Source organism: Felis catus, chromosome A2 (genome assembly GCF_018350175.1).
Source record: "Felis catus isolate Fca126 chromosome A2, F.catus_Fca126_mat1.0, whole genome shotgun sequence".
Taxonomy (NCBI): domain Eukaryota; kingdom Metazoa; phylum Chordata; class Mammalia; order Carnivora; family Felidae; genus Felis; species Felis catus.
The window spans coordinates 141,463,540-141,478,209 of NC_058369.1; the positions used below are offsets into that span (position 1 = coordinate 141,463,540).

At 40.0% G+C, this 14,670-nt stretch overlaps 1 long non-coding RNA gene across 2 annotated transcripts in view; it reads right to left on the reverse strand.

The window, feature by feature from the left end:
* The window catches only part of LOC123384009, a 398,112-nt gene that overhangs the window by 132,459 nt on the left and 250,983 nt on the right, over window positions 1-14,670 (reverse strand). The gene's annotated exons all lie outside the window — the stretch shown is intronic.

The following is a 14,670-nucleotide window of genomic DNA, read 5'->3' on the forward strand; positions in this document are numbered from 1 at the left end:
TTAACAAGATTTTTTCCCCATCTCACTAAATGTCTGTATTTCTGATTTATGTCTCTATGCATTGATCTCTATTTCTTGGCCTGTTTATTTCTGGATTTGCAGCTTTTCCCTTTTTACATTCATTTTTCTCTTTCATGTAATTCTTAATTTGTGTTAGGAAGAAAGAAATAATTTCCTGCATTTAAGATTCTGAAGACCCCAAATAGCTCTGACATTTGCTGTTTTATGAATGATTGGCAATCAAAGTCATGCTTAAGATGTGATGAAAGTGTCCCTGTGATTCGAGATTTAGGGCCAGCTCTGGTATAATTATGATAATGATGAAGTCATTGCTCCTTTTTGTTTTTGTTTTTGTTTTTTGTATTTTCAGGAGAAGGCAGGATTCTGTACTTCATTCAGAAAGTCAGGGTAGATTTGCCAACAGAAAAACCTCTGAAAAAGGAAGGACTTTTTTCTCCAGGGGAGAGCCTTCCTGGACAGAGACTTCACGTCAAGGATACTGAAGCAGTGAGACTTGAATCATCCACCTCCACATTCCCGTGACCTACTGGGAAAATGCTGAGAGCCATTTCTTCAGAAAAAGCTGTGCTCACACTCTAAAGCTGACACACTCATTTGCTTTCCTGTTTAATTTGTCTTCATTGTTACAATCATCACCACCATGGAAAAAAAAGCAGGCATTTGTTACCAATGGCTGAGGATCTCTTCTTAGCAGCTTCCAAAGATAACTGCATATACCTCAGCAGATACGCTTACAGTCAATAGTGCTCAAGGTATAAAATAAGATAGATACATCCACATAAAATTCCTGGACGGGAAGAATTGTCTTACTCATCTATTTTCCAATGTACTCAGCAAAGTGCCCTGTTGTAGGTGCTTAAGAAATATTTGTTGCATTGAGTCAAATTATAGTGAGAAGAGACATAAGCAGGCAAAGTGAGTATCATGCCAAATCCCTTGATTCCCTAAATCCACATACTGCCAACAACAAACTGTAAATTAGAACTGCCACAGATAGGTTTGAACTTCTGTTTAAATTCCTCACTAAGTTCGTGCTTCTAAATTTAACACTCCAGTCACATTCCTGGCAGGAGGATAAGCACCGGGATGGAAAATTAGAGAAGTCTAGTCTAGTGCTCATCTTGGCATTACCTTTTGGCTGCAGAAGCCCCAGGGCAAGATGCATTATGCTTCTCAGCCTCATTTCCCTTACTTGGCTGTTAAGGGGGAAAAGAGGAGCAAAAGCCAACATTTTAAAAACACTCTAATCACTTAAAAGAAAATAGAAATTTTACGGATACCCATTAACTCTTTGATGACTTTCTGTCATTAGCACCATGCTACTAAATGACCAAAGGGCAGTTTTCAAAAGCAACATAGCAGGTATGTATCTTAAAGAGTTGCAGTCTGATCCTTGCAGAGGAGATGATGTACGCTAATCGCCCATAGTTTAAATAGTGTACCTGCACCAGGATCATATGAAAACAACACTAGGGGCTCACTCTGGGTGGCCTGGACCACACACTAGCTGGTTACGAGGTTACTCCCCTTTTCCTAGACAGAAGGGTAGCACCCAATAGAATTGAGAGTGTCCTCCCAAGCAGAGTCCTGCAACCCAAGCAGGATCCTGCAACCCAAGCATGAGCACCAAAGTTTCCCACTGCCCAAGGTATCAGGCAGTTGGTAATCCCAGAACATACTTTTAAGTATCTGACACTCAAAGTTTAGACTGCCTGGGGTCAAACAGCCTATGTATCCCATCATTAATGAAGTCATTTACTTATATGTAGAAAAAGAGATACCCACAGGTTCCTCTCCTGGAAAAAAGTCCACACAAGGTGATGCAGACTGTGACCTCGCAAGCCACTTTGTAGAGAGAAGGGGAGACAGACTGGAGGACTCCCGTATTACTGTCTTTTTGATGCTTGCCTTGTAAATGTGTCCTTTCCCCTATAATTCTTATTCTTTAGTACATATCCTGTGGTATTTTAAAAATCACCCAACCCCTTACTCGACCAATAGAAATCCTTCAGGGACAACCTGAACTAACAATATTATAGACAGAAAAGTATACACTTTGGGCTTAAAATCTGTAATTTACCAGTAGAAGTCCATTGATGACTTATTTAAGTTCTGTGAGTCTCAGTTTCCTCCTCTAAAGTGAGATTGATAACTGCCTCAATTTGTAGTGGGTATTAAGTAAAATGATATGACAGGCTCTAGCACGAAGCACGAACCCAATATTGGAGTTCTTTTCCAATGTCTCCCATCAGCTCCTACCACACTTACCTTCTGTTCTAAAATTGCAAAAGAAATCATGGAAACAAGGGAGAAAGCACTGAGAAAGTTCCATCAGATCAAGGACTAACAGTGGGGAGGAGCAAGGCAAGGAAGCAAAGTAGGAAGAAGGATGACTTTGGAACAGGGTGAGAGATTTCTGGGAAACGTTTTCTCTTCTGCCTCAAGTGTGCTTGGATATCACCATCTCCTCTAGGCCTCAGCAAAAGGCAGTTACAGATAATTTTTCGACTATTCTTTATTTATCCTTAAGATAGATGTTGATGATTTCTTTACTTCCTTTGGTGCCTGTGAGGTCTGCCTGGTAATCAAGGTAACACTAACAGGTGCCGAAGGACAGAGTAGCATTTCACAACAGCACCGTCTCTGCTTTTGGAAAGTATAACTACTACGACTTATAAACCTCCCTGCAAACTATCTCAAGTGATAACAGTTCCCAAGACAAAGGCTATGCTGTCCAGAGGCTGCCATGATGTGTTTTCATTTATGACTGCATGATTTATATCGGGCAATGGCAGCAGTGGCATCGTAATCACTCTGGAATTCAGCTTAGATAGACTCATAACTCTTTAAATGGGTACAGTAGCTTTCAGGCTGTCAGCACGAAGGAGGAATCATTTATAATATCAGCATCTTAACAGGATAAGGAAACAAATGGAGTTCTACGTATACCAGAATGAGACAATTAACTCATCATTAATATGAACTGCAATGTTTTTGAGGCACGAAAAAAAGACATGTCGAATATTTCTGTGCTTTTTTTAGTCAGTCTGAGCTCTTGACTCAAAATACTTATTTGTAAATGACATGCTCAGATCAGACCAAATATGAGTTCAAAGGCAAGAAGCTGTTATTATTAGATATTTATCCTCAAAGCTGAACTGATTTTGCCATTTTTAAATTATATCAACTCTGCACCTGTATACCACAGCCGATAAAGAATCAGCTCTTGTTTTAAGTTTTTCTCTCCTACGGGAATTTTTTTTTAAATTTTTTAAATGTTTATCTATTTTCGAGAAAGAGAGAGAGCGCGCAAGCAGGGGAGGGACAGAGAGAGGGGGAGACACAGAATCTGAAGCAGGCTCCAGGCTCTGAGCTGTCAGCAGAGCCTGATGTGGGGCTCGAACTCACGAAATGCAAGATGATGACCTGAGCTGTAGTTGGATGCTTAATTGACTGAGCCACCCAGCCGCCCCTAAAGGGATTTAAATTTTTTTATTATTATTTGAGAGAGAGAGAGAGAGAGAGAGAGAGAGAGAGAGAGAGAGAGATCAGGGGAAAGGGACAGAAGGAGAGAGAAAATTTTAAGCAGGCTCCACAATCAGTGCTGAGCCTAACGTGGGGCTTGATCCCACGACCTTGGGCTCATGACCTGAGCTGACCTGAGCTGAAACCAAGAGTCAGATGCTCAGTCGACTGAACCACCCAGGAACACCTCCCATGGGATTTTTATTATGACTCCATGATGAGTCTAAAAAACGATCTTCCAAAAGAGGAGAGACCAAGTCATTGCTTATCAAAGTTGGAGAAAAATGAACGATCTTTTTTCCTTCTCGGCCCAGTCTCAGATGAAGGAAGGTGACGTAAGAAAACTTTATCTTGAATTTATATGGATTTTATAGTTTAGAAACCGTCTTCACATATTGCAGCTGGAGTTGCAGGTACAAGAGGTGAATGTGCATATAAGGGAGACTCTTGTCATTCACTGACTATATCAAGGTACATGAAATGCCCATGTAATTCACAACAGCAATGTGGGAAAGGCCCTAGATTTAGAATCGGAAGTCAGGTGTATAAGCCTCATCTTTGCTACTTACCAGCTGTAGTTTACCATGAGGACAATCAGTCAATCTCTCTGCAGCTATTTTCTCTCTTCCAAAATGGAATTATTTGACTTTGGTACTTGCTAGGATCCTATTCAGTTCTAACATTCCATAATTATGTATTCTCTCTTTTTTACTCACTTCTAATTTTTTTTTTTTTAATTTTAAGCCAGGAACTGAGGCAACCAGCAGAAATAATAGGATGTGGGCTGAAGAGCAGAGTGAGATGCTACCGGAGAGATTGCAACCAAGAGAGAAAAGCACGCCGAGGATTCAGAGTTGAAAAAGCCCAGGCAGGGCTCACAGATCCTGGAGACTCTCAGGGAGCAGATCCAGCCACGAACAGAAGCGCTGCTTGCACTACTATGTAAAAGTGCTGGGTGGCAGGGCACCTCGGGAAAGTCTAGCCAAGCCCTATTACAAGAAGCCCAGGGAATCCACCCTGAGAATACTTAACACTGGCCGCACCATCCAAAAGAAGGGCTTCTCTAAGGGGGCTGGAAGCATCTATGAAAACTGTATTTGCCCCTTTCTCAAATGTCGCCATCTCAGAAGACTGCTTCATAGCTGGAAATCAGGATATTCACGGGAGCTGAATGGGAAAGATAATTTATATATTCTTTTTTTAAATGTTGTACTGCTTCATAGTGGCACGTCTGCTGAAGATCCACAAGCCATCAGATAAAGTAGAGGATTTAGTAGAAAATTGGAAGAACAAGGTAGGAAGAAAGGAATCCGTGTTTTCATTTGAGAATGCTCATCTGAGTGGTGAATAAAAGGTTCACAAAAATGATAGAGAAAATTACTTGCAAAAAAAGGCTTTTGTAGAATCAATGATTTGTGACAGTAGTGGTTAAAAACTGTAATTAAGGTGTCCTGTCTTAAGCATAAGCCTAGTTCTAGAAAAAGTAGTCAGTAGTTAATAGAATTTGAGGTCTTGGTCTTTTAGGGAAAAAAAATCAGCATTCTTTTTGTTACTCCACATGAAGTTCCCTACAGTTCCTCATTCCAGTGAACATCAGAAACATCAAATCTGGTATCTGAGTTCAAAGAAAACTAGATTAAAAGAAAAAATGTCCTAATTCCAGTGGTCACAGAATATCAGCAAAAAGGAGGACAGAAAATGTCCCTAGTGTATTAGATGGATTTGCCTTTGATATAATAATGTTTTAAATGACACGATTGTATAGAAGACAAAAATGGATATTTGCGACGTTACTTGCTACTTTATTAAACAGGCAATTCTTAAAAGGTGCAATGTGTTTTGATGTCTAGCCATTTACTTTTTACACAAAAATGTTAGAATTGGAAGAGAACTTAAACTTTTTTTTTCTTCAACAGACTAATTTTGCATCAGAAGAGAGGATGCTGAGCACTGGAATTGGTGCCCCTGGATTTGACCAGGTAAGGCTGCAGGAGAGGCATCTGGAACCAGAACCTTTCCCTCTGCATCCTGAGAGCCTTCATTTTGCTCTTTTAAGCATTTCCCAGAGTCACTTTTTGTGTTTTTCCCTTTCATTTCTCCTCCCTATTTTCTCTTTCTTCCTTCCCCCCATTTATCCATCATCTGGTTATTATTATTGTTTATAATTTTGAAATTCTTAGTTAACCGAATTCCAATTCCAACAATTCACATTGTCTCACTAAAGACTGCACTTTCCAACTTAAAAAAAAAAAAAAAAAAAGGAGAGGGACACCTGGGTGGCTCAGTAGGCTAAGCAGCTGACTCTTGATTTTGGCCTAGGTCATGATCTCATGTCCGTGATTCGAGCCCTGTGGGGGCGGGGGGGCGGGGCTCAGCACTGACAGCACAGAGCCTGCTTGGGACTCTCTCTCTCTCCCTCTCTCTCTCTGCCCCTTCCCCTCTCACTCGCAAGCATGTACTCTCTCTCTCAAAAAAAAAAAAAAAAAAAAAAAACTTAAAAAAAAAAGACTGTACTTTCCTTTTGAGTTAATTCTATTCTATTTTCTTTCTATTTTCAATGATGCTGACATATCAATCAATGACATTTTTAAAAATGTTTATGAGAAGTTGGCAGGATTAAGAAAAAGATGGTATGGTATGTAAGTATCTAACATTCCGGTTAGAAAGTCAATGAAGTGATTAGCAAAAATAGATCTGAAGAGATTACAGCAGCAGCAGCTCTTGGAATCGTGTGAAATTAATCCTCTGGGAAATAAAATAAATCAAGAAGTATCCAGGGAGAGAGTCTCTGCATTGGGGCCTCTAAACTTTTAGATGTCGATTCTTGGGTGTTGCAGCCCTCATGTGCTGCTAGGAATAATTCCTGGAAATAGTATTAACCCAAATCCCACTAATACGTGAGGAGTCCTGGGTGTAGGCTCTGGATACTGAACAACGGTTTGTGTGATTAACATAAAATATTATATTATTGAAGATGAATGTCACCTACAAATTTTAGTTGTCTCAATTATAGTCTGCAGCTGTTATGCAAAGCTAAAAATAATGTAACTGTCACCATCAAAATGTATTTTTTTAAAGGCATGTCTATACAAATGGCACCATGGTGAATGCTTTACAGATTGAGTAAATTTAAAGGCTCCCAATTTAAAGTGGATGACTAGGTTCTCTCTTGCAGCTGGTGAAATTTGCTAGGATCTTAATTCTTTCAAGACAAGGAGATATGTCCTCAAGGAGAACCAAGTTTTCTGTTTGAGCACTCTTGAACTTCTATGTTAGGTGTACCTTCTCACATAATTTATAGCATATTTGCTATGAATTCTGCTCTAACTTGAAGCCTCCCCTCCTCTGGGGGCTTTGACACATAATAAATTTCTTCATTTTTTCTTTCTTTCAAAATGATAGGATTATTTGGAAATAAATAAGAGGTAAAGAAAAAGAGAGAAAAGTATAAACTACCATCATAATAGTTTTTATTTTAATTGTTAGGTACTTAAATATAGCCTTAGATAATTGTCACAGCAAGATATAGAAATGTCCGTTGATGAGAAAAACACCATAAATAATTTTTATTGTATATAGACAACTTTATCACACTCTTTTGGTGAAAACTGCCATATTAATTTGTACTTTCAAAATTAAAATAATTGGAATTCATTTTTCAGCATTTAGAATACCATATGCCATTTCTTCCCCCCCCCCAAAGCATATGAATAGATCTATATCTACAGTGTCAAAATAATTACTAGACAGTGAAAAGTTCCACCAACGAGGAAGTTGGTTTTTTTTCAACGATTGCTCACAGATAATTTGACTTTTTCATGCCGAAATCTTTGCACCCACCAGGTCACCAGGTTTTTGTTGTGCTGTGGACAATGCAAAAATATCAGTATATGGTTGGTCCTTAGCGGCCTCATATCAGAACCGCCAGAGGTCAGGATAGTTGGACTATTTGGGGACAACATCTGAAGAAATAAATTCCACCTTTTGTTGTCTGGAAGCATAACCAATTAGGAGCTGAAAACAATAAAGAAGTTTAAAAATATGGGACTGTTCTTTATGATAAACTGAATTGTGAATGAAACTAGCAGTTTATCTTAAATATCTTCAAGATGCTATTTTTTCTCTTCCTCGTAGTTATACATGTTTTTTGAGAACAACCAAAGATGCTCTTTTTTCTCTTTATCACATTTATACATGTTTTTGAGAACAAAATAAAAGTATAATCCTAGCCTATTGGTTTAACATCACAGGCATTAGGTCTGTCGTGCTGAGAAACGTCTTCCTCTCTATCTTGCAGCGTTGGTGGGTAAAGAACTGACATGAGAGAGCAGAAGAGGACAGGCCAATTTTGAGATAATAAAAATAAATGTCTCTAAAAGACTCATCGTGATGAAGAAAGACTCACATTTCTCTTCAGCCAGCATTGGAGAAGAGGGCTATTTTTAGTCACAGATACACTTCAGAGTTCATTAACTAACTAAAACCAGAGGCTACTTAGGAATAATCCTGAACACAGTCCATTGTAAAATTGTAAAATACAAATGAGGATGGGGTCATAGGAAAAGTAGTTTAAGGATTGGGGCTCTAGAAACAGGAATACCAGGGTGGACGTTAAGGATGGAAAAGGAATTGTTTGGGGATTTTTCAGAAATCGGTGACCTTTAAAGGGCAGTTTCAGTCACCCCGGGAAGGTCAAGCAGTCAAGCGTCCAGGATTAGAAGCTTTCAGATTTGCTGACCAGTAACGGATGCAGTCTGCTATAACAAGGCTTCCCAAATTCCTGCGTCCAGAGCCTTATTCCTCTGTGTCAGGTACACCCAACCCAATCATCAGCAAAGCCTCCTGCTGGCAGTCTGCAAGAGGGTTTTCTGGAAGCAGCTGGAAATCTCATTTGTGTTGTAACTGCTCTTCCTGACAAGAGACTCAAGCCTCCATGGGCAGAGAGGACCTGGGAGCCTTTGCTTTAAAAGAAAGCATCCCTCACCACCCCCATAATCAGCCAAGTTCAAACACAATTACACAAGCTTCAATTCTGCAAATTTCACAGCTTATACAATTTAAAATCACACTGGGTCCTAATAAATAGGGTCATCTAATCATCCTGTCACCTAATCATTTAAATGGGGGACATCTAATCATTTCCTGTATCTAATTCTTAAGTTGAATTTATGAGAAATGAAAAAACAAACAAACAAAAAAGGTAATAATAAAAACCTTAACAGACTGCTATTTATTGTCTACTGTGCTCCAAGAACTAGGCATTTTATATTTTACATTCAGTACATTGAATTCTTACATAAACCTTCTATGGCAGGATTTAATAATAATAATAGAAGAAACTGACAGTCAATATTGGAAAGAAGGGGATGCCTGAGTGGCTCAGTTGGTTAAGCGTCCGACTTCAGCTCAGGTCATGATCTCATGGTCTGTGGGTTCGAGCCCCATGTTAGGCTCTGTGCTGACAGCTCAGAGCCTGGAGCCTGCTTTGGATTCTGTGTCTCCCTCTCTCTCTCTGCCCCTCCCCTGCTCTCCCTCTCTCAAAAATAAATAAACATTAAAAAAATGTTTTTAAAGATTGGAAAGAAAGACTTTGATGATACTTTCGTATCACTTTTCCTCTATATTGTTGCAGTCTTTCAGTAATACAAGCAATGCAGCGGTCAGTACCCTGTGTCTCCTTGTAAACATATGCCATGGTTTGTAGTATGTAGTCATAGAAGCACTGGTCATTGACTATAAACTACTTTGATTCATTCAGTTACGGTTACACGTTTAACCAATTGTAATTAGATGTTATTCTCTGTACCAATATATGGATCTAGGAGCCGGCAATGGGCATAGGAGTGACTCTGCTCACCCAGGAAACTTTTGCTTCCTATCGCCTCCTGTTAAGTTCAGGCACTACTGGGAGCCCTTGTTCTCAGATTGACTGTTTCTACCAAAAGATGTAGTAAATGCTTCAGTAAACCTAAAGTTATAGCTCCTGCCCATCACTTTGTGCCCTCATCACATCAGACAAACTAAACAGGAGAAGGGAGGAGCTGCTGTTCTGGCAGAGGTAAGCAGCCCAGGTTATCATGAGGAGGCAGGGTTGCTGCTCACAATTGAGACAGAAAGACATATGTGGCTCTGAAACTCATTCTCTTTCCAGTAACTGGGTCCCCAGCACCTCAAGAATAAAGTCCTGAGTTTCTCCATCAGGCTGGCCAGTTAAGGGAATCTTGAATAAATGGAAGAAAAGGCGGGGCGCCTGGGTGGCGCAGTCGGTTAAGTGTCCGACTTCAGCCAGGTCACGATCTCGCGGTCCGTGAGTTCGAGCCCCGCGTCGGGCTCTGGGCTGATGGCTCAGAGCCTGGAGCCTGTTTCCGATTCTGTGTCTCCCTCTCTCTCTGCCCCTCCCCCATTCATGCTCTGTCTCTCTCTGTCCCAAAAATAAATAAACGTTGAAAAAAAAATTAAAAAAAAAAAAATAGGGGCGCCTGGGTGGCGCAGTCTGTTGAGCGTCCGACTTCATCCAGGTCACGATCTCGCGGTCCGTGAGTTCGAGCCCCGCGTCGGGCTCTGGGCTGATGGCTCAGAGCCTGGAGCCTGTTTCCGATTCTGCGTCTCCCTCTCTCTCTGCCCCTCCCCCGTTCATGCTCTGTCTCTCTCTGTCCCAAAAATAAATAAAAAAACGTTGAAAAAGGAAAAAAAATAAATGGAAGAAAAGGCAAATAGTGTATATCGTTTATGGCCTTATGACCAACTATAACTTTTCTACTGAATCTGTTGTAAGCGTGTCTTGAGAAATTAGACTTTTGAGAAACGACAGGACATGGGAGTGAATCAGGGCAGTGCGAGGAGACTGCATCAGTGCTCTGTGCGTCCCTGTTTTTGGGCTCTAGCTGACCTCCATGTCTGCATCTGCATCTGTGCCTATTACACAGCAGACCCGGAGGACAAAGGAATTAACACTATTAGGAGCAGCTCTCGTCAATCATTGATTCTCTGGAGTTTGTGTGTACATCTCCTGGTTCCCCTGCCCTTTGGGTGGGATCTTTTTTTTTTTTTTTTTATAATTTTTTAAAATGTTTATGTATTTTTTTAAAAATTTTTTCAACGTTTTTTATTTATTTTGGGGACAGAGAGAGACAGAGCATGAATGGGGGAGGGGCAGAGACAGAGGGAGACACAGAATCAGAAACAGGCTCCAGGCTCTGAGCCATCAGCCCAGAGCCTGAGGCGGGGCTGAACCAACGGACCGCGAGATCATGACCTGGCTGAAGTCAGACGCTTAACCGATTGCGCCACCCAGGCTCCCCAAAATGTTTATGTATTTTTGAGACAGAGGGAGACAGAGCATGAGTGCGGGAGGGGCAGAGAGAGAGGGAGACAGAGTCTGAAACAGGCTCCAGGCTCTGAGCTGTCAGCACAGAGCCCGATGCCGGGCTTGAACCCACGAACCGTGAGATCAGGACCTGAGCCAAAGTCAGACGCTCAACTGACTGAGCCACCCAGGTGCCCCATGTGTATATCTTCCAAAGCAGTGTTCAGTGGATCCACAAGAAGATGTGTATAAGAAAGCTCAGTACAGTGGGGTTTCTCGCCTGTTTGTTTTTTGCTGTTGTTGGTAGGAAATAGCCACCGATGCAGGCATCTACCATGAGAAAAGTTAATGGTAAGATGTGTTGCTGCCCATTCCGTAGTATATGTGTCAGGAGAAGCAACAGACTAATTACATACATACCAACTTGGATAGAGTTTAAAAATATTTTGCAAGATGAATAAAACTGAAATCACAACATTTTCTTTATCCATCCGTTCAGTCGATGGACATTTGGGAAAGAGCCCAAATGTCCATTGACTGAACGGATGGATAAAGAAGATGTGGTATATATATATGTATGTATGTATGTATATACATACATACCATGGAATATTACTCAGCAATCAAAAAGAAATGAAATCTTGCCATTTGCAACAACGTGGATGGAACTAGAGTGTATTATGCTAAGTGAAGTAAGAAAAAGACAAATATATGATTTCACTCATATGTAGAATTTAAAAAAAACAGATGAACATAGGGGAAAGAAGAATAAGATAAAACAGAGAGGGAGGTAAACCATAAGAGACTCTTAAATACAGAGAACGACTGAGGGTTGTTGAAAGGGAAATGGGTAGGGGGATGGGCTAAATGGGCAATGGGCATTAAGGAGTGCACTTTTGTGATGAGCACTGGTGTTATATGTAAGTGATGAATCACTAAATTCTATGCCTCAAACCATTATTATACTATATGTTAACTAACTTGGATTTAAATATTTTACAAAATTAAAAAAAAAAAAAAGAAACAAAATTAGGACAAAATGTGCCTGCAGATAGACAATGGTGTCACTACTCTCGTACCTTCAGGCCCTGTGATCATATGAACCATAAAGTTTAATGCTACTTCTCTTGGGGCAGAGTTAGTAATGTGCAAATGAGAAGTCTCTTGACATCCCTGTTATACTTCAGGATTTAATGACATAAAAATTTAATGTTAAGGGGCGCCTGGGTGGCTCAGTCGGTTGAGCGTTCAACTTCGGCTCAGGTCATGATCTCACAGCTCGTGAGTTCGAGCCCCGCGTTGGGCTCTGTGCTGACAGCTCAGAGCCTGGAGCCTGCCTCAGATTCTGTGTCTCCTTCTCTCTCTCTGCCCCTCCCCCACTCACACGCTGTCTCTCTCAAAAATAAATAAACATTTAAAAAAAATTAAAAAAATTTAATGTAAAAAAATCATAACAAGCTATAAAACATAATTCTTATGTGTACATTAAGGTAGGCATATAAACAGCAATTCATCTTCTATAGCTGAAGAGGAATATACACTATATTCTGTAAACCAAATGGGGGGGGGCAGGAAACAGAGGAAATAGGAATGGGAAAAAAGAAAACAAAGGAACAAAACAAGAACTGTGCCTTGTGAAGACCAGTGATAATGCACCAAGTACTGACAAATTAAGATAAACCTTGGCACCTAAAGTAAAAAAAAAAAATGTTCTGTATTTTGCGTATTTCAAGCATTTGTACAGGTTTGCTGCAGATGGAAGTTCGGGTACAAGCAGAGTTTAAGGGCTGGAAGTGCTTACAATTCATTTAATAATTTCCTGGTGGTGGCTATTAGTTTGGTTCCAATTTTCTCCTATTACAAATAGTGCTGCATGAGTGGCCTTCTGTGCCCATGTGCTCGTATATGTAGTGCTGCTGAGACATGCGGTGGGATGTACTGGGTGAGAACGCGGGGTCGTGTTGGAATCCTGGCTCGGTTACTGTGTGCCCCTGAGGAACTCAGTTAACTGCTCTAGGCCTCAGTTTCTCGACAATAAGAGTACCAACTTCCGAGAGTCAGGGGTGATAATCAAATGAGTTAATGTTTGTAAAGCACTTAGAACAATGCTGGCACATACTGAGCACTTAACAGTATTAGTGATTATTAATCCTATTGTTTCGGCATGTGTTTCAATAGGATAAAATTACAGATCTGGAATTTCTTGCTTATGGGGAACACATTTTATATGTTTATTCATTTTTTAATCCTCAATGGGCTGTATCAATTTAGTCTCCCACAAAAGGTGCTGAGAATATCATTTTTCTATACTCTTGCCAAAATCAGATATCTTCCTTCTTTTTCATTCTTTTTTTTATTTCACTGTGGAATAAAGCATTCCATTTTACCTTGTATTTCCTTGGTTATGAGTGAGTAGGTGAGCCTTTTAAACTTTTATGGAATATTCATTCAAAAACTGGCATATTAACAAACTTAATCCTAACCGGTTTTAGACAAAAGCAGCTTCAATCAGCTTTTGTATCTATTTGGCTTATGACCTATAATAGATTCAACCAGCGCTAAGCTTAGCATGAAGCAGCCTTGCACCCTGCCTTACAGGTTCTGCCATTATTTTCTTTCTGGCCAGATGGGCTATTGGGAGATATAAACGATTGTGATTATATCAGAGCGTTGCTGTATTTCTTTTCCTAACATTCATAAACATCATCTTGATTAAAATCAAATCTCCAAAGCTGCTAGAAGTGAAAATGAATTGACTCAGAGTTATTGGACATTGGATTACTTTATAACATTGCTTTTGCTTTAAAAAATTTTCCATGACATGTAAGATTTTAGCAGCATCATTTTAATCCAAATGCCTAAATTCTATTCTGTGACCTTAAAGAAATGTAAATGTTTATTATATCTTTGTTAGAATAAAATGCTAGTTCATGAGGATTTAGAAAATGTCAGGCAATGTAGCCAAAGGGGATCTTTATTAAGACGTTCGTTTCAAAAAAAGGCAAAGCTTATAATCCTAGGGTAGTGTATACGGGAATAAAATTAACTGCCAAAAGAGAAGTAACTTCATCACAGAATTATCTTTTGATGATTCATTCTACTGAGTTCCTAGAAAAGTTTCCCAAGAAAAACATTTTTTTTCAACGTTTTTATTTATTTTTGGGACAGAGAGAGACAGAGCATGAACGGGGGAGGGGCAGAGAGAGAGGGAGACGCAGAATCGGAAACAGGTTCCAGGCTCCGAGCCATCAGCCCAGAGCCTGACGCGGGGCTCGAACTCACGGACCGTGAGATCGTGACCTGGCTGAAGTCGGATGCTTAACCGACTGCGCCACCCAGGCGCCCCAAGAAAAACATTTTTTATTCAGTGTGGTATATATTGAGACAATTCTCACTCTTCTATCTAAGATATATCCTTGATGCACGGAGCTACTGCTGATACCGTAGCAACTTTATCAATATAGAAAGCCCAATATGAGGAGAGGAGAGAAGAGTCAGAACGTGTGATTTTATCAATCTATTGTCGTAAGAAGGAACAGCAATGGTAGGGGAACCATCAGTTATTAGAACACTATTTTGCTGCCCTGTATTCTCAGCTTACTTCTCTGGGAATTTGGAAAAACTAGAAGATTTCAGATTTTTATATTTTTCAGTATTAAACAAGGTTATTAATTATTGCTTCTATAAACCCCTTATTAAATGTTTCTATAACTCCAAGGTTTAGGTTATATTTTAGGAAGCTGATCTATTAACTTAAAGCCTCATCTAGGAAATAGGGTAGAACATATTAACAGTACAGAGACTTCATATTTGAAAAC